The sequence below is a fragment of the Triticum aestivum genome, chromosome 6A (assembly GCF_018294505.1).
Source record: "Triticum aestivum cultivar Chinese Spring chromosome 6A, IWGSC CS RefSeq v2.1, whole genome shotgun sequence".
Taxonomy (NCBI): Eukaryota; Viridiplantae; Streptophyta; class Magnoliopsida; order Poales; family Poaceae; genus Triticum; species Triticum aestivum.
In genome coordinates this window covers 253,333,478-253,353,384 of record NC_057809.1, presented here as the reverse complement: position 1 = coordinate 253,353,384, position 19,907 = coordinate 253,333,478, and positions in this window count along the sequence as shown.

The window sequence follows — 19,907 nt, the reverse complement described above, 5'->3', positions numbered from 1 at the left end:
TGGGTATCCCTTGAGCACAACTCACAATATCACTTGGGGGCTATGTTCGAACCATAGTCACACCTCTTGATAGGCTTAAAGCTACCAGGGAAATCACTTGGGGGCTCTGGTCGTATCCGAACCACAGCTTATACCCTCTTGATCAGCATAAGGGCACCCGGGAAATCACTTGGGGGCTTGGTCGTATCCGAACCATAGCTACACCTCTTGATAGGCATAAGGCCACCAGGGAATCACTTTGGGGCTATGGGTTCGAACCATAGTTACACCTCTTGATAAGCATAAGGGCACTAGGGAAATCACTTGGGGGCTTGGTCGTATTCGAACCATAGCTACACTTCTTGATCGGCGCAATGCCATAATTATGACTACATGGGGGCTCTGGTCTTATCCGAACCATAGCATAAACCCTCTTGATCATACATATATTGCATCATACGTTGCATCATCACTACATCATCATAACATGTATCATATGTGCATGGATATACCGGCTATATGGAAGGAATCGGTTTTCAAACCAGGTCATATTTATTCAAATCTTTAATAGCCAATACGGCTGGATTTTTTCTTATGGTTATCGATAATCAATATTATGACTGAGGTTTTCAAAGTCGCTTTAGCACAATGACTATCATATTATCAATGGATATGATTTATTCTACAATTGAAGGAATAGTCCCGAGCTGCAGGCTTACGACCCGACACTTAGGGGCTACATTATTCAAGTTGGGATTACATCAAATACACAAGTCTCATGTCGCTGCAAGCATGCACCATGACACTTGGGGGCTAATGCAAAGTCATTGTTTGCTCACTTATTGAAGACCCGACTCATCACATCGTAATGAGCCGCCCCTTGGGGGCTACCAATTGCTCCTGTCAACAATTCAAGGTACACAAATTTTCATCTATTATTAAAGGATCCACTGCTCAGTTGGTAAAGCACAAGGCTCTTAACCTTGTGGACGTGGGTTCAAGCCCCATGATGGGGGTTAAATCATATGATGTTATTTTCATTGAAGAATATATCAAGTCCCAACTCAATATTATCTTATTGAGCCGGCCCTTGGGGGCTACATATTGCTGCTCAAGTTTACATGATCATATTTACAAAGTCCCTGCTCATTATTGCATAATAACCTGACCCTTGGGGGCTACACTGGTTGAAGTTTTTATGAGCATAAGGCAATTTCAAGTCCCAGGTTGCTGCAAGCATGACAACCCGGCACTTGGGGGCTACATATGTGGAATACTCAGTTCTGACTGGTGATTGAGATGAACAACCTGGATTTCTTCAAGCTTGTGACATTCATATTGAAGCAAGTCTTAAGCTATTGCTACCTTCTTAATACTTGGGGGCTACAAGTGATAGGCATATAAGAGGTATATTTTCAAGCTTGATGTTAACTACAATTATGACTCGGTGCCATCAATATTTATAAACCGGCAATGATAAACCGGCAAGTTCAAGTCTTAAACTGGCAAAGTTCTATATTCTTAAACCGGCAAGTTCTACATTCTTAAACCGACTGAAGATCAAATGAGTATTTCAAAGGCCAATATTTTTGTTAAGCATTGGGAGCTGAAGTCAAAGAAGTTATTCTTCACAATATTTCTCTATGACAAACCAATGTCAGCAAATTGATTATGAAGCTAGCCTATTGACCCAGATTTTCTAGAAGGAAATGACAAGGATTGAAAGATGCTCAGGATCAGTTTAACATGGATAAACCCAAATTAAACTGGGGGCTAATGTCGGGGATATACCCCGCGGTATGACCCGGCTAGAGTTGTAAACCGGCTGGGACTTGGTAAACCGACGGATGGTAAACCGGCGGAGAGTTAAGACAGAGAGTCAAGACAGATGGCTAAGACAGACGGTAAACCGGCTGGTGGTAAACCGACAGACAGTTAAGACAGATGGCTAAGAAAGACGGTAAACCGGCGAGTGTTAAACCGGCAGAGTTAAGACAGATGGTAGCACCGGCAGGTGTTAAGTCAATCATAACCCAGCAGCCAATGTTAAACCGGTAGACAATGTTAAACCGGCAGACAATGTTAAACTGGCAGACAATGTTACACCGACAGACGTTAAGAAGCCCAGGAAGGGAAGTCAAAATAGTTTAAGTCTTAGTCCGAGATGGACTCTACATGTAACCCGCCCCTTTAACTTATATAAGGAGGGGCAGGGCTCCCCAAAGAGGGACAAACAAACAACAATCTCTAGGGCTAGACACAATTAGAGGAGAACCGGTTTACGGCGACTCCCTCGTGATGATAATGAGATCTAGCCTCAAACAACATGTAGGGTTGTTACCGGATGATGTTTCCCGGGGCCCGAAGCTGTCTAAATCCTCGTCTTGTGTTGCGTTTCTCGATTCCGCTCAACCCCTCTCAAGATACCACATAGATGTGTTGGCCTCACGACTAAGTCCTTCCGCTAGGACATCTGACGTGACAATTCCACGACACTAGTTGTTCGCTCTATTGCTATGTCGCGATACCTACCACTTGCTATATCATGCCTCCCATATTGCCATGTCAAGCCTCTAACCCACCTTTCCTAGCAAACCGTTGTTTGGCTATGTTACCGCTTTTGCTCAGCCCCTCTTATAGCGTTGCTAGTTGCAGGCGAAGATGAAGTTTGTTCCATGTTTGGAACATGGATGTGTTGGGATATCATTATTATATCTTATTTACTTTAATGCATCTATATACTTGGTAAAGGGTGGAAGGCTCAGCCTTATGCCTGGTATTTTGTTCCACTCTTGCCGCCCTAGTTTCCATCATACCGGTGTTATGTTCCTTGATTTTGCGTTCCTTACACGGTTGGGTGTTATGGGGACCCCTTGACAGTTTGCTTTGAATAAAACTCCTCCAACAAGGCCCAACCTTGGTTTTACCATTTGCCTCACCACCACCTACTTTTCCCTTGGGAGTCGCGCTCCCGAGGGTCATCTTTATTTTAAACCCCCTGATACGTCTCCAACGTATCTATAATTTTTGATTACTCCATGCTATATTATCTATAGTTTTGGACATTATTGGGCTTTATTTTCCACTTTTATATTATTTTTGGGACTAACCTATTAACCGGAGGCCCAACCCAGAATTACTGTTTTTTTGCCTATTTTAGGGTTTCGAAGAAAAGGAATATCAAACGGAGTCCAAACGGAATGAAACCTTCGGGAACGTGATTTCCTCACCGAACATGATCCAGGATACTTGGACCCTACGTCAAGAATCAAAGGAGGAGGCCACGAGGTAGGGGGCGCGCCTACCCCCCCACAGCGCCCCCTCCACCCTCATGGGCCCCCTGTTGCTCCATCGGCGTACTCCTTCCTCCAATATATACCTACGTACCCCCAAATGATCAGATACGGAGCCAAAACCCTAATTCCACCGCTGTAACTTTCTGTATCCATGAGATCCCATCTTGGGGCCTGTTTCGGAGCTCCGTCGGAGGGGGTATCCATCACAGAGGGCTTCTACATCAACACCATAGCCTCTCCGATGAAGTGTGAGTAGTTTACCTCAGACCTTCGGGTCCATAGTTATTAGCTAGATGGCTTCTTATCTCTTTTTGGATCTCAATACAATATTCTCCCCCTCTCTCGTGGAGATCTATTCGATGTAATCTTCTTTTTGCGGTGTGTTTGTTGAGACTGATGAATTATGGGTTTATCATCAAGATTATCTATGGAAAATATTTGAATCTTCTCTGAATTCTTTTATGTATGATTGGTTATCTTTGCAAGTCTCTTCGAATTATCAGTTTGGTTTGGTCTACTAGATTGATCTTTCTTGCAATGGGAGAAGTGCTTAGCTTTGGGTTCAATCTTGCGGTGTCCTTTCCCAGTGACAGCAGGGGCAGCAAGGCACGTATTGTATTGTTGCCATCAAGGATAACAAGATGGTTTTTTTATCATATTGCATGAATTTATCCCTCTACATCATGACATCTTGCTTAAGGCGTTACTCTGTTTTCATGAACTTAATACTCTAGATGCATGCTGGATAGCGGTCGATGAGTCGAGTAATAGTAGTAGATGCAGGCAGGAGTCAGTCTACTTGTCTTGGACGTGATGCCTATATACATGATCATGCCTAGATATTCTCATAACTATGCTCAATTCCGTCAATTGCTCAACAATAATTCGTTCACCCACCGTAAAATACTTACGCTCTTGAGAGAAGCCACTAGTGAAACCTATGGCCCCCGGGTCAGTCTTCATCATATTAATCTTCCAATACTTAGTTATTTCTTTTGCTTTTACTTTGCTTTTATTTTACTTTGCATCTTTATCATAAAAATAGCAAAAATATTATCTTATCATATCTATCAGATCTCACTCTCGTAAGTGACCGTGAAGGGATTATGTAACACCCCGGATGTAACTTTCCCAATTTGTACTCCAACTCTTGCCGTTTCCGGCGTTAAGTTAATTTATATTCTCGGGTTCGGGTCTTTGTCTCCGTGTGTTGTTGTCATTGTCATGCATCTCATATCATGGCATCATGTGCATTGCATTTGCATACGTGTTCGTCTCATGCATTCGAACATTTTTCCCGTTTTCCGTTTTGCATTCCGGCGCTTCGTTCTCCTCCGGTGGTCATTTCTAGCTTTCTTTCGTGTGTGGGGATTAAACATTTCCGGATTGGACCGAGACTTGCCGAGCGGCCTTGGTTTACTACCGGTAGACCGCCTGTCAAGTTTCGTATCATTTGGACTTCGTTTGCTACTCCAACGGTTAACCGAGGGACCGAAAAGGCCTCGTGTGTGTTGCAGCCCAACACCCCTCCAATTTGGCCCAAAACCCACCAAACTCTGCTCCATCAGCTAGAGCGTTCGATCACGATCGTGTGGCCGAAAACCACACCTCATTTGGACTCTCCTAGCTCCCTCTATGCCTATTTAAACACCCCCCGATTTTCGGATCTCCTCCTACCTCCGAAACCCTAAAAATCATCTCCGCGCGCCGGACACGTCCGTCCGCGTGCCGGACACCGCCGCCGTCCTCTCCCGCGTTGCCACATGGCACCCGCCGCCGCCTCCCACCGCGCGGCCCGGGAGCCCACGGCCGGCCCCCGTGGCCCGCTTCCCACGCCGCCTCGCGCCGCCCTGCCGTGCCGCCCCGCTCCGGTGGCCGCCGCCCGAGCCGCCGCACGCCGCTGCCTCTCCACGCCGGCAACGAGCAACACCGCCCCGCCGCGCCTTTGTCGCCCGGCCACTGCGGCCGGCCCGAGCCGCCGCCGCCACCGTGGTCGTCGTCGCCACCACCGCGGCCGGCCCGAGCCGCCGTCACCGCCTTCACCATCGCCGGCCCCGGCCATCTCCCCCTCCAGCCGCCGCCCCGCCCATCTCCGGTGAACAGTGCCCGCGCCGCCGCTACAGTGTTTCGCCCGATCCAGATCTGGAAACCCTAGGTCGTTTTTTTCTCTAACTCCCGAAATTTGCAGATCCAAGTGCCTCTGTTCGTGGCTCCGTAACTTTGCATCCGTACCTCCAATTCATGCATATAGCATATCAAAATGTTCATCTCAGAGAGTACATCATTTCATTCCCGTGCATCATTTTCATTTGAGTTCATCTTGATGCCCGAAATGCTATTAGAAGAGGGCTACTTGAGTTAATTGTCAGATCTGCTACTCCGTTTAGCACTTTTGTCATTTTTGCCATGATTAATGTGTGCATGATATGCCCTAATGCTCTACATATGTTTTGTTAAGGGTTTTGTCCTCTTTCCAGAGGTGCAACCCATGTATTTTTGTGATGTGTGTGGTGACTTGCGCAAGCTTGCAAAGTGGTGCACTTGCTAAGTCTGTTTTCAGGGACTTAGTAATTTCACAAAGTCCTTGATCTGTTTATCTCATGTTGCCATATGTTCATGTTGTTTCCTAGTGATCCGTGCCTCTTTTGAGGATGATCAGTAAGGGTGTTTTGTTAATATTGTAGTGATCTATCCATCCATGTATTTGTTTGCAATTATGGAGCACCTTAGCTTGAGTCAATCGAGCTCTACTTTTGCTACTTTGTGAATCTGGGCAGATTGTCAACTTGTTTGCAATTTTGCCGGTGATGTTGTAGTTGATCCGTGCATGCTATGCTATTGTTCTTGCCATGTCTAGCTTGCATTTTGTGCCTTATTGATGGGTGTATGCTTGTATTGCCATGACTTGCACCGTAGTGAGTGCATCAAGCTCGTAAACATGCCTACTTGAGTTATATTTCAGCAGGTGTCAGTTTTCACTAAGTCTGAAAACTAATTATGTTTTTGCTATGTTCACGTGCTTGCAATTGTATTTTCTGATCCCTTTTGGCTCAAGGTCACTAAGGGACTTTTGTTAAGCTCTTTGAGTATCTCCATGCCATGCTTTACTTTGCCATGTTCAGATCCTGTAGCATGTAGTTTTGTTGCTCCGAAGAGGGCTACCTGATCTGAAATTCCACACAAGTGTTAATTTCACCAAGTCTGAGATATGTTTGCCATATGCATTTTTGCCATGCTTGTTTGAACCTGTTAATGGATGAATTGGCCGTAGCTCAGTGCTAGACTTTTGTTAAGCATCTTGTATGCATCCCTGACATGTATTTTGTTGTCATGTTTGGGTGCTGTAGCATGTTCATCTCATTGCATTTAGTTGGCTACTTGCTGTAAATCGCAGACCGGTGCCATTTTTGAACCGCTTGCCATTTCCAAACTGTAACTCCGATTCCGGCGTTCTTTATATCGTTTTCAAGCGATTTCATCTCATCTTTCCAGTGGCACACTTGGTTTTCCTGTCATATCTTGCATTTTGCATCCCGCATCGCATCCCGCATAGCATATCATCTTTGCATTGTGTTGTTTGAGTTTGCACGTGGTTGATTGTGTCCTTGTTGCTTGTTTGTCTTGTTTGGGTAGAGCCAGGAGACGAGTTCGCTAACGAGGAGCCCTTGAGTTTGCTTTTGAGGATCCAGTCAATTCTGACAACTGTGCAGGCAAGATGATCATACCCTCGAAATCACTACTATCTTTACTATGCTAGTTTGCTCGCTCTTTTGCTATGCCATTGATACGATGCCTACCACTTGCTTTCAAGCCTCCCAAATTGCCATGTCAAACCTCTAACCCACCATTGTCCTAGCAAACCGTTGATTGGCTATGTTACCGCTTTGCTCAGCCCCTCTTATAGCGTTGCTAGTTGCAGGTGAAGATTGGAGGCCGTTCCTTGTTGGAACATCATTTATTTACTTGTTGGGATATCATTATATTATCTTGCTATCTTAATGCATCTATATACTTGGTAAAGGATGGAAGGCACGACCTCTCTCCTAGTGTTTTGTTCCACTCTTGCCGCCCTAGTTTCCGTCATATCGGTGTTATGTTCCCGGATTTTGTGTTCCTTACGCGGTTGGGTTATAATGGGAACCCCTTGATAGTTCGCCTTGATTAAAGCTTTTCCAGCAATGCCCAACCTTGGTTTTACCATTCGCCACCTAGCCTTTTTTCCCTTGGGTTACCGGAGCCCAAGGGTCATCTTATTTTAAACCCCCCCGGGCCAGTGCTCCCTCTGAGTGTTGGTCCAAACCGGGCAGCCTGCGGGGCCACCTCGGGGAAACTTGAGGGTTGGTTGTACTCGTAGCTTGACCTATCTGAGTGTGCCCTGAGAACAAGATATGTGCAGCTCCTATCAGGATTTGTCGGCACATTCGGGTGGTGTTGCTGGTCTTGTTTTAACCTGTCGAAGTGTCTTGAATTACCGAGATACCGAGTCTGATCGGAACGTCTTGGGAGGAGGTCTATTCCTTCATTGACCGTGAGAGCTTGTCATGGGCTAAGTTGGGACTCCCCTGCAGGGATTGAACTTTTGAAAGCCGTGCCCGCGGTTATGGGCAGATGGGAATTTGTTAATGTCCGTTTGTAGATAACTTGAACCTTAACTTAATTAAAATGATTCAACTGAGTGTGTTACCGTGATGGCCTCTTCTCGGCGGAGTCCGGGAAGCGGACATGGTGTTGGAGTAATGTTTGTGCAGGTTGCTCTCTAGTTTCTCGCTCGCGCTTTGCCTCCTCTTCTCGCTCTCTTTTGCGAATAAGTTAGCCACCATACTTGCTAGTCGCTTGCTACAGCTCCACATATATTTACCTTGCCTTACCTATAAGCTTAAATAGTCTTGATCGCGAGGGTGCGAGATTGTTGAGTCCCTGTGGCTCACAGATTACTATTACACCAGATGCAGGGCCTAATGATTCCGCTCCAGGAGACGCGTATGAGCTCAAGTGGGAGTTCGATGAAGACTCTCAACGTTACTATGTTTCCTTTCCCGATGATCAGTAGTGGTGCTTAGTTGGGGGTGAACGGGACCGTGTCGCATGTTGGGTTCTCTTTTATTTTGGCGCCGTAGTCGGGCCATGAGTGTTTGGATGATGTAATGTTATTTATGTACTTGATTGACATGGCGAGTGTAAGCCAACTATGTTATCTCCCCTTTATTATTATTTATATTACATGGGATGTTGAGAAGATTGCCTAACTTGCGACATATGCCTTGAATGCGATTATGCCTCTAAGTTGTGCCTCGACACGTGGGAGCTATAGTCACATCGAGGGTGTTACAAGTTGGTAATCAGAGCCTTCCCCGACCTTAGGAGCCCCATTGCTTGATCGTTTTTAGCGGCCGAGTTGTGTCTAGAAAAATGTTTTGAGTCATTTAGGAATTATATATCAGAGAGTTTAGGAATTTTTTTACTTACCAGTCTCCTCATCGCTCTGGTAAGACATTCTGACGTAGAGTTTTGACTCTTCTCTTCTCAAATTTCACTAAAAAAATTTTTAGGATCACGCGGGTATCTTGGAATCGTTCCGATGGTGTTATGATGAGAACATTGTCTTGGTGCCTCCTGTCAGGGGTTTAGTGGAAGTGTCCCGGGGAGTTGAGCTCTAAGGTGTTGTCATCATAATTTTATCGTTGTAGTTCTGGAATACCTGAGTTTAGTACGCCGACATCAAAAATCTCTTTTATGCAGTTCGTTGGTGAGATAACCTCGACGCCACCCAGTACTGGGGCGGGAGTTCGGGAGTATCACCATAACTTGTATAACGGATGCTTTTCAAAGGTTGAGGTAGATGGTTTCCGAAGGTTTCTTGGTTATGTGTTGAAGGATGGATACAGCTGGATGTAGGATTTGCTAGTTTGGGTGAGATATTATGCTTCCCCTGTATCCCCAACACCTGATTGCATAATCGGAAAGGTTCGGGAGTTTCATAGGTGGGAATTCTAGTAGCTCTAGTTCTTCTTCCACGGATATTGGTTTGAGATTGGGATGATTCGTACCTTGTTGATTTATTTCTCTACCTTAATTCTACGTGGCTTCTCAATTTATGGATATGTGACCATTTCAAGAGGAATGCATTTGTTCATTTTGTTCGGATGTGAAGACTATATGTTGCAATTTTCATTTCGTTGGATTCAGCTTCAATATTTATCTGTCAATGTGCTAATGGTGGTCAACCTCTTCAGGATGGCTCCTCCAACGCGCACGACTCCGAATCCTGATCCGCCACCACCTCCACCTCCTCCAGAGGCATGGCAAGCTGTGATGGCCGCAACCAATGCAAACACACAGTTGATCATGCAAATTCTCCAAGAGCGCAATCAAGGCAACCAAGGGAATCAAGGCAACAATCAGAGTCACTTTGGTACACTCAACCAGTTCCTTGCTAACGGGCCAAAGACTTTCAGCAATTGTGTTGAGGCAACCGATGCTGACGATTGGCTTGTGGATCTGTGTAAGCATTTCGAGTGCAGTAATGTAAGGCCTGAGGACTTTGTTAAGTTCGCTTCCTTCCAACTCAAAGATCAATCTGCAGAATGGTTCCAGCAGTACAAGGATTCCCGAGGTGGACGTGTTATCACTTGGGATGATTTTCGTTGAGATTTCCGAGCTCATCATATCCCCAGAGCGTGGTTGAAAGCAAGCGTGAGGAATTCCGCAATCTGAAGCAAGGCTCTTTGTCTGCCTATGACTACAACAAGTTGTTCCAGAAGCTTGCCCGCTTTGCCAAGCAGGACGTCCCTGATGAGAAGAGCATGATATATCAGTTCAGGGGTGGTCTCAGAGAAGAAATCCAGCTCGCTCTTGTTCTCTTTGAACCCTTGAGATACGATGAGTTCTACAACATGGCATTGAAGCAAGAGGCTGCTCAGTTGAAGTGTGATGCTTCCAAGAAGAGAGTCAGAGATGTTACTCCTTCTTCCTCTACTCAAGTGGCCAAGCAGTAGAAGTTTTGGCTTCCTCCTTCTCCGTTCCATCAGCCGTATCAGCAGAAGAGCAAAGGTGGCAGTGGTTCTTCCCACCCACCCAACCTTGGCCTTCAGAACAAGACTTCGTATCAAGCTCCAAGATCGAGTGCTCCGTACCACCGTCCGCTTTCAGAGGTCACGTGCAACAAGTGCCAACAGAAGGGTCACTATGCCAACAAGTGTTTCAACCAGAGGCGTCTTCCTCCTCCTCCTGTCAGATCGGCAAGTACAGCTGTGGTCAAGCATAACCCCAAGCACGCCAAGGTCAATTTGATGAATGCAGCTCAGGCAGAGGATTCTTCAGATGTCATCATGGGTAACCTTCCTGTTAATGATATTCCTGCAAGAGTTCTTTTTGACACGGGTGCATCGCATTGTTTCATGTCAAAGCCTTTTTTTACCAAGCATGAGTTCGTTTCTTCTCATTTGGGTAAACAAATGGATATCGTCTCTCCTGGCAAACGTTTGAGTGCTAGTCTAGAGGTGCTAGATGTTACTATCACATTGGGTGACGACAAGTTCCTTTCTTCCCCAATGGTTCTTGGTAACTCGGATATTGATCTTATTCTCGGAATGGATTGGCTTTCTAAGCACAAGGCTCAACTTGATTGTGCAGCCAGGCAGATTCAATTGACTCATTCGTCTGAGGATGTAATTGTCTTTGCCGCTCGTGATGATACCATTCGTCTGTTTTCTCTCAATGAGAAGGGTGAATTGGATGCCATCTCGCAAATTCCAGTCGTTTGCGAATATCAAGACGTCTTTCCAGAAGAGCTTCCAGGAATGCCTCCGCACCGGCCAGTTGAATTCGTTATTGATCTTGAGCCTGGCACAGAACCTGTGTGCAAACGTCCTTACAAGCTCGGACCTGAAGAGTTGAAGGAGCTGAAGAAGCAACTCGATATTCAAGAGAAAATGGGTCTCATCCGGCCTAGTTCTTCTCCGTGGGGTTGTAGTGTTCTTTTTTGTGAAGAAGAAGGATGGAACGGACCGACTTTGTGTTGATTACCGTCCAGTGAACAAGAAGACCATCAAGAACAAATATCCACTTCCCAACATCAATGAGCTGTTCGAACAACTCAAAGGTGCTCGAGTATTCTCCAAGCTTGATCTCTGTATGGGTTATCATCAGATTCGAATCCGTGAGCAAGATATTCCCAAGACGGCTTTCAGGACAAGCTTTGGTTCATATGAATACACAGTCATGTGTTTTGGTCTCGTCAACGCTCCTCCAACGTTCTCTCACATGATGAAATTCATCTTCAATGCCTACACCAATGTCACACCCTAGCTAGTCATGCATTAGAGTGTTGCATCATGTTTACTCTTTCATCAGAAACTTGAAATGGGGATGACAGAACCCCCAGTCCCCTCTGAAACCAACTAGGGTTACTAAAATAATTTTTCAATGAACCTGAAATGCCCTTCTAAAATGCCCATCATTTTTGCCTTGGTTCAGAACCTCTGCCAAAAGTGGTGCACATTTTCCTAGGCCATCCTAGGGTTTTTGAATTAAATCATAAATATTTGAATTTGGGCATTTAAAATTATATAAAATATTTAAATGCTCAAATATCTCCAAACTAAAATGTTTCATGCTGGAAATAATCCAACTATGGACCAGGAGTAGTTTGGTGATTTTTGGAGTTGCCTAGGTATTTTATTTAATTCAACAAAGTTGCAGATATATTAAATAAAAACAGAGAACAGAAAAATAAATAAAAGGAGTAGACTTACCTGGACCTACCTGCCCAGCCCAGCCGGCCCAGCACTGTGCTGGCCCGTGCCAGCCAGCTGCTTCCCCTTGCCAGAGCAGGCAGGGAGGTGAGCATGGCGCGCCCGAGCTCGCCACGCACCACCCAGCCTCTCTGCATCGCCCTGGTCGCCGTTGCGCCGCGTGGATCGTCTTCTGGTCGTCGCCCCGACCTCGCCGACACCCCATTCACTCTCCCCCGGCTCTCCCTCGCTCTCTCCCCCGCCCGACCGAACACCACCGTCGCCGCCGTTCGCCATAGCCACCGCCTCCGACCACCCCTCGCTTCCCCGACTAGCTCAGGAGCTCCGCCTCGACTCCCTCTTCCTCCCCACCGCTCCACAGCTCCCCGGAAGCCCTGCATCGCCGCCACGTCGCCGTTCCCCTCTTCGGGCTCCGACCACCGTCGCCGTCGAATTCGCCGTCTCCAGCGCGTCCCCGAGCCCGCTTCGACGCCCACTGCAACCGCGGTGAGCTACGCCACCGTTTCCCCCTCTCCTTCCCCTCGTTCCCTCACCGTAGCTTCCCCCCCACCACGGCCGAACCTCCGCCGTCGCCGAGCTCGCCGTCGACGCAGCTCCGGTGACCATTTGGTCACCCCGGCGAGTCCAACAAGTTCACAGAACCCCGTAGAGCATCCCTAGCGCCTCGCCTTGCTCGACTTCGAGCTCCAGCACCGTTCCCGTGCACGACCGAACCCCGGCGGCCGCAGCCGAGCTCACCGCCGTCGACTCCGGCCACCCCGACCCCAACGGGCTCCGCCAAGAGATGCGGGTTGTCCTCAGCTCCACTCCGGTGGCCTCCGCGGTCCATTTGGTGGCCGAAACGACCAAAACCACTCTCGCCGCCGCGCTAATGGTCGCCGCCGGCCAGAACTCCGGCGGGCTGACGTGGCTTAGTTAATTAGTCACTAACCCCCCCACCTACTGACGCTGACAAGTGGGCCCAGGGCCTAGTCAAAGCTAACCAGCCCGGGTCAACGCGGGATTAGCCCCTGTGTCACTGACGTGTGGACCCCACACGTCAGGTTTGACCCGAGCCAGCCCTGTTGACCTGCTGATGCCACTGTGACGTCAGGCTGACGCAGTAATTGAATTTCTGGATTTAAATTAAATCAGGAAATTCCAGAATATTATTTAAACTTCAAAAATTCATAACTTTTATTCTGTAATTCCAAATTGGACAAATTATATATGAAAAATGATCAGAAAAATCCAATCTATCCATCTGTACCATTTTCATGCATGATCAAACAAGTTAAGTTGATGTTTTAATCAGAACAAGAAAAGGCACTTTAAAAGGCCATATTTGAATTTGGAATTTGAATCTTTGATTCAAATTTGTTCAAACCCTTCTGGTTTTAGCTGCATTAGCCCAACACACTCATATTGCCATGTTTCATGCATGCATCATATTGTTGCACATTGTTTGGTGATGCTTGTGTATCGGTGTCCTTTGCGACAGGGTCTGTCCCCGAGGAGTACCGTGATTACCCTAACGAAGAACCGTATCCGTGCAACGAACCATCAGGCAAGCAACCAATCATTTGATCATATCGATACAATCCCATGTTCTCGCTCCTGCTCTCTTTTACTGCATTAAGACAACGCGATTCAAACTGCTGTGTGCTACGGTAGTTGAACCCATTTCCTCTGCATGACCTGTCATTGCCACAGTAACTAGATGAAACCCACTAGCATGTGTAGGAGTTGATTGAGCCATATGTATGTGTTGTTTCTACCTTGCTATGCCTGCTATGCTTAGAGTCGTGTCAGGTCTGGTTCATCTGGGTGATGGGCTAGAGTGAAATGATTATGTCGGTAACGAGAGTGGTGTGGTGAACACGATTTGGTAAAGGTATCGATGAGAGGCCATGTAGGAGTACATGGTGGGTTGTTTCATTGAAGCCGACCTTAAGCACTGAGATCTGTATGTGTGATTTAAGAATCAGCTACTACCATGCATTGGGCCCGAAACCAATGGACCCTCTCGACTTCTTATTCACCCTAGTTCTCCGTCCAGGAGTTGCAAGTAGTTTCTGGTGTTTGTAGCCTACTGGAGGCCGTGGACAGCGCTGACCGTAGGGGTGGGCTGTGATGCGGTAGGTACGTGGCCGGGTGTACCGAATACCCGTTAGGTATCTCGGGAACCCTGTTCACATCGTTCGGGGCCGTATGGGAAACCTCGGCCGGACTCCCTGCGGATGGAACCTGAATAGGCGATAAACCTGGACTGGAGGCTTAGGTGATTAGGTAGGTCGTGGCCGACACCCACGTTGGGCTTCCGCTTGAAGGTTGCCGAGTACATGTCGTGTAAACGACGATAAGTGGTGAGAGCGTGTATGAAGAAGTACACCCCTGCAGGGTTATCATGATCTATTCGAATAGCCGCGTCCGCGGTAAAGGACTACTTGGTTGCCTATACAGTTCATAGACAAGTAAATGGAAACTACTAAAAGCCTCAAGATAAGTGTGAGTGCCGAGGATGGCTCTTCCGTAGGAAGACGGAGGTGGATCCTCGGTAGTGTATTGAAGTGGTGAGTAGTGGACTCGTGTGCGCAAAACATTTCAAGTTGGAGTATCGTAGGATAGTCTAGCCATGAGTCAAAGCTGGCTTGCTGCAATAACTCCACCAACCCTTCTTGATACTATGCATGTATGTAGGATCTGATGTAAGTCTTGCTGAGTACCTTTGTACTCATGTTGCTATAATCTACATTTTTTACAGAAGACGCTGCAACCCCTTCTGATGGGTTCTATGTAGACGTTGACATCAACGAGTAGGCTAAAGACCCAGGTGGTGACCCTGAGCTTGTGATGGACCACGTAGTATAGCTAGGCTTTCCAAGCCTCTTTTATTTTACTAGTTGTCTGTACCCAGACAAAGTACTTCCGCTGTTGGCTTGTATGACTGTGTGATTTGTATGTTGGGTCGTGAGACCCGTACCTGTGTGTATGATATGTATGGCTCCCTGAGCCTTAAATAAAGTACTTGTGTCATAGAGTCATGTTGTGATGCTTCGTTGTATTTGCACATATCGAGCATATTGTGTGTATGATTGAAATGCTTGGTATGTGTGGGATCTGACTATCTAGTTGTTTATCTTTAGTAGCCTCTCTTACCGGGAAATGTCTCCTAGTGTTACCGCTGAGCCATGGTAGCTTGCTACTGCTCTGGAACACATAGGCTGGCCGGCATGTGTCCTTCTTCGTTCCTGTGTCTGTCCCTTCGGGGAAATGTCACGCTTTGAGTACCGGAGTCCTGTTAGCCCGCTACAGCCCGGTTTACCGGAGTCCTGCTAGCCCAGTGCTACAGCCCGGACCCACTTGCTGATGACCGACACGTTCGAAGCTGGGTCATGGATGCCTGTCCCTGTAAGTCTGTGCCACTTTGGGTTTACGACTAGTCATGTCAGCCCGGGCTCTTTATCATATGGATGCTAGCGACACTATCATATACGTGAGCCAAAAGGCGCAAACGGTCCCGGGAAAAGGTAAGACGACACCCGTGGGAATACCGTGCGTGAGGCCGCAAAGTGATATGAGGTGTTACCAGCTAGATCGATGTGACATCGAGTCGGGGTCCTGACAGCGTTGGCATCAGAGCCGGACTGCCTGTAGGTTCTCCAAGCCAAACTGGTCGATGTTGAGTCTAGAAATTCTTTAGTTATATGTAGGGGAATTGTTTGTGGGTTGGAACGTAAGGCTCTTTTTACTCCTCTATCTTATGACATTCTGATCTGAGTCAGTCCATTCTTCCACCGGGGGTTAAGGAATTAGGATCTGTTCTCTCTATCAGGATCACGAGTTACTAATCAGTAGTACCTTATAAGTTTGATGGATACAAGCCTAGTTCAGTTCTACTACCACGTTATGTTGCCATAATGGTTTCAGAACTTTGATATGATGATGTTGAGTGTGTACGAAATCCTTTGTCAAATGTCTCAAAATCCTTTTTGAGCATTTACAGCTGTTATGCTGCCGAAATTTTGCTAGAAATTCTAATGCCTTTGCACTATGATTATGCTTTCAGATGGCCACTCGCGACCTTAATCAAGTGGTTCGCCTGACTCGATGCCTAGATGTACCCGGCCATACTGCCAAGTTGGTCAGGGTAATGACTGAGGCTGGATACCGCTGGTATCCTGAGTACACGGTCGAAGAGCAATTCCGAGACTTCAATCAAAGCCAGTATCTCTGCACTGTCAGGATATTTCCATCTTATCCTGGATCCACCGAGCCTCTTCACTGTTCCTATGGACTCGGGGTTACTATTGAGATGGCTGTGCAGGACGCCGCCTACTCTATGATGACCATTATGCGAGTCAGATCTGGTTTATTTCGGGACTCTGACTTCCGGTATATGCCAGGATCACTTCCGGGAGCACAAGGGTATCTCCAGGCTATCTATGCTGACTCCACTCAGGAGGATTCACGGACTCGCACCACTGCTGAGATGCTCGAGGATAAGGACCGTGAAAATCGGGCCTTAAGGTTAGAGCTCTTCAATACCCGTGCTGACCACTGGGCCACTTTGACTCGGTTCGCACCGGCGGTGCAAGCTGGATTCTCAGATATGCGCGATCTCTATCCTGTGAGATCTGCTCTGCCAGACGTGATGGTTTGGCGTGATGTAGGAGGCATCACCCCACCTCGCGGTCCCCGCAGGCCACCGTTTGTTGGTCCAAGACCTCATCCTAGCCCCTATGGTCCACAAGCTCCGCGAGATCGTTTGTTTCCGGATGAACATGTTGAGCTTCCAGGCTATGGAGGTGACTTCTATGAGGACTACTACGGATCGGTCTGAGTAGTAGGTAGTATCACTAGTTCGCACTAGCTGTGTTTTCTATCGTTCCGCGTGACTCGTGGGATATGACCTAGTTGTACTCTTTCCGGAGGTGTAGAAAAATAATGTATAGGAGCTTGGAATGCCTCCGATGAGATGTAATCCTCTTTTCACCGTAATAGTACTTTGTTTGGTCTTGTACTAAACCTTGTATGGTGTGTATGACGATGGAATAAAAGAAGCAGTTTCTGTATCTACCATGTCATACGGATGATCATCTTGCATTCCGAGTTATTCCTTACCTTATGTATCCCATGTCGGAATTTTATCATTCTGACTAAATCATTGTCTTATTCACCTAGGATGGTCAACACGCGCGCTAACCCTGCTTCTCAAGAGCAGGCCGAAGGCAGTGAAGCCAGGGATGTAAATCTGCCTCATCCTCCTTCACTAGCCGAGGTTATGATGGAAGCCGAGAGAAACAAGCGGGAGACAAACCGTTTGTTGGAGCGTATTGAACAGAATACAGCACACCATCAGAGGGCTAACGTGGTGTCACTCAGTGATTTTATCAAATTGCATCCACCCACGTTCCACCACTCCGTCGAGCCTCTCGACGCTGATGACTGGCTTCGCAGTATCTCTCACAAGCTGCGTTCCGCGCTGGTAGCGGAGGCTGACAAGGTCACCTTTGCTGCATATCATCTTGAAGGCCCCGCCAGTCTATGGTGGGAGAATTATGGAGCTATGCGCCCAGCGGGCCATGTCACTACTTGGGCTGAGTTCAGCGAGGCTTTCCGTGAACATCACATTCCGGAGGGTCTCATGGACCGTAAACGTGAGGAATTCTGCAATTTCACCCAAGGCCGACTTTCTGTGGATGTCTATAGCAGGGAGTTTGGTAATCTCGCCCGATATGCAACTGAGGAAGTGTCTACTGACGCCAAGAAGCAAGCAAGGTTCCGTAAGGGCCTTAGTCCTGAGCTTCGCCGCGACCTCCGTCTGCATGAGTGCTCATCTTTTTCGAAACTTGTCAACAAAGCCATCAGTGCTGAAACTGGTCAGACTGACTATGACGCAACACGCAAGCATGGACGCGACATGGGTTCCTCATCCGGTGCTGGTCCTCAGAAGCGCCGCGTGTGGGTACCCAACACCGCCCTGCCACCCAGGTTCACACCGAGGCCATCCTTCCAGGCGCCTCGCCCTGTTCAACAGTCTGCACCGGCCAAGCCCTATGGGGGTCCAACCAATAATGCTCCTCCACGTACCAGTTCCGTGACTTGTTTCAAGTGTGGGGAATCTGGTCACTATATGCGTGAGTGTCCCCAGACCAACCCCAATCAATCTGCTAAAGCTGTTGGCCGTGGCAAGCCGACAGGGAAGGTGTTTCATGCTAAACCGGTCACCGCTTCACGTGGCCATGTCAACTGTATCTCTGCCGAAGAAGCTCAAGAGGACCCCAACGTCGTTCTCGGTACGCTTCTTGTTAACTGCCACCCGGCATCTGTTCTTTTCGATACAGGAGCCTCTCATTCTTTTATATCTGAAAGTTATGCTCGTTTGCATAACGTTGCATTCTGTGCCTTGCCATCTACTATGGAAATCTCTACCCCTGGGTCTAGATGGCAGACCTCTAGGGTAAGTTATGGAAATGAGATCCAAGTCGACAGACTTGTTTTCCTTGCATCTTTGATAGCCCTTAAATCTTCGGATATTAATATCATTTTGGGTATGGACTGGATGTCAGCTCATCAAGCCAAAATTGATTGCTTCTCTAGGACTGTTCAACTCACCCATCCTTCGGGGAAGATAGTTAATGTCTTGACCCGAATAGCCAAGCGACAATTATATTCTCTTAACGCCAGCCCTTTGCCAGACCTTGAGGACGTCCCGGTAGTCCGTGACTTTCCGGATGTCTTTCCAGAGGAATTGCCAGGTGTTCCACCTGACAGGGATGTTGAGTTCGTAATAGACCTCATTCCAGGAACCGTTCCGATTGCTAGAAGACCCTATAAGATGGCACCCCTAGAACTAGCCGAGCTTAAGAAACAACTCGATGAATCCTTGAAAAAGGGTTTCATCCGCCCTAGTTCATCTCCGTGGGCTTGCCCCGTCCTATTCGTCAAGAAGAAGGATGGTACGGACCGGATGGTTGTAGATTACCGACCTGTCAATTTGGTCACAATCAAGAACAAATATCCGCTTCCCAGGATCAACGACCTGTATGATCAGCTCGCTGGATCCTCAGTCTTCTCCAAGATGGATTTGAGGTTGGGCTACCATCAAATCAAAATCAGAAACGGGGACATTCCTAAAACGGCCTTTGTTACTCGTTATGGCCAATACGAGTACACCGTCATGTCCTTCGGTTTAACCAACGCTCCAGCCACCTTTTCTCGGTTAATGAACTCAATCTTCATGGAGTATTTAGATAAATTCGTCGTAGTCTATCTCGATGATATACTCATCTACTCCAAGAACGAGGAAGAACATGCCGAACATTTGAGGCTAGTGTTGAAGAAACTTCGAGAGCATCGCCTTTATGCCAAATTTTCAAAATGTGAATTCTGGTTGTCAGAAGTGACCTATCTGGGTCATGTAATATCGGGTAAAGGTATTGCTGTTAACCCTGAGCGAGTTCAAGCCGTCCTTAACTGGACTCCACCCGAATCGGTCAAGCAAGTTCGGAGTTTTCTAGGCTTAGCGAGCTATTGTCGTCGCTTTGTCGAGAACTTCTCCAAAGTTGCCAAACCTCTAACCGAACTCCTCAAGAAAGATAAGAAGTTCGAATGGACTCCACAATGTGAGCACAGCTTTCAGGAACTGAAAAGACGCCTGACTTCTGCTCCTGTACTGGTACCGCCAGACCTCTCCAAGGACTTTGTTATCTACTGCGACGCCTCGCGACAAGGACTAGGTTGCATTCTCATGCAAGATCGACACGTAATTGCTTACGCTTCACGGCAATTGCACCCACATGAGGAGAATTATCCTACTCATGATCTAGAGCTTGCAGCCGTAGTCTATGCACTTAAGACCTGGCGACATTACCTCCTCGGTAATCGTTGCGAAATA